The sequence below is a fragment of the Patiria miniata genome, unplaced genomic scaffold (assembly GCF_015706575.1).
Source record: "Patiria miniata isolate m_02_andy unplaced genomic scaffold, ASM1570657v1 HiC_scaffold_10, whole genome shotgun sequence".
NCBI classification, from domain to species: Eukaryota; Metazoa; Echinodermata; class Asteroidea; order Valvatida; family Asterinidae; genus Patiria; species Patiria miniata.
The window spans coordinates 15,815,543-15,816,263 of record NW_024037048.1 but is presented as its reverse complement, the minus strand read 5'-3'; positions in this window follow the sequence as shown (position 1 = coordinate 15,816,263).

Here is a 721-nt window from a genome sequence, read left to right as displayed (position 1 = left end):
ACTTGCAATTGTAGCAGATAACTTACGATCAGCACCGCTAAGTTCTGATCATAATGCTTCAAAGGGACAAGCTTTTGTCAAATCACAGACAACTTGCGACCGTAGCAGATTACTTACGATCAGCACTGCTCCGCATATGAGAAGGCTTGTGCTCTTGGTGATATGGGAGAACGAAGTGAACCAGGGCAGGCCTGCATCCAGGGCGACCAGTCATGCAATAATCTGTGGCCTGTACAGGGAAATACAACAATCCACAAATTGAAAGAAGAGGTATAGAACCTGGGACCTCCGGATTGCCGTTCCAGTGCTCTACCAAGTGAGCTACCAAGTCTCCATCGTGTTTTAGTCTCCCACTTTGTCAATGTCTATGTTAAGAATAGGCATTGGTCAGAGTTTAATGACTCGAGTTGACTTGAGTCACAATTTTATGCAGAATTTATGTTCACGTTACTATGCGAATACAGTACGGTATAGCAGCCGCTTGTAGTGTACAATCATACAACGTGTCACAGACTCCCGCCTTGTGGTTCTGGAACGCAGACATATTCCGGAAACCGGACTTTAAACGCATTTTATATACTTTCGCCGCTCAGTTTCATTGAATTTGAAAAATGATTGTAAATTTGTAGGTGTTCAGTAGCTGACAGTAGCTTGAGTAAGTCCAGCTGACATGTTCCATATTCATTTCACATGTGAAACATTGTCAGCTGGAGTTACTCTA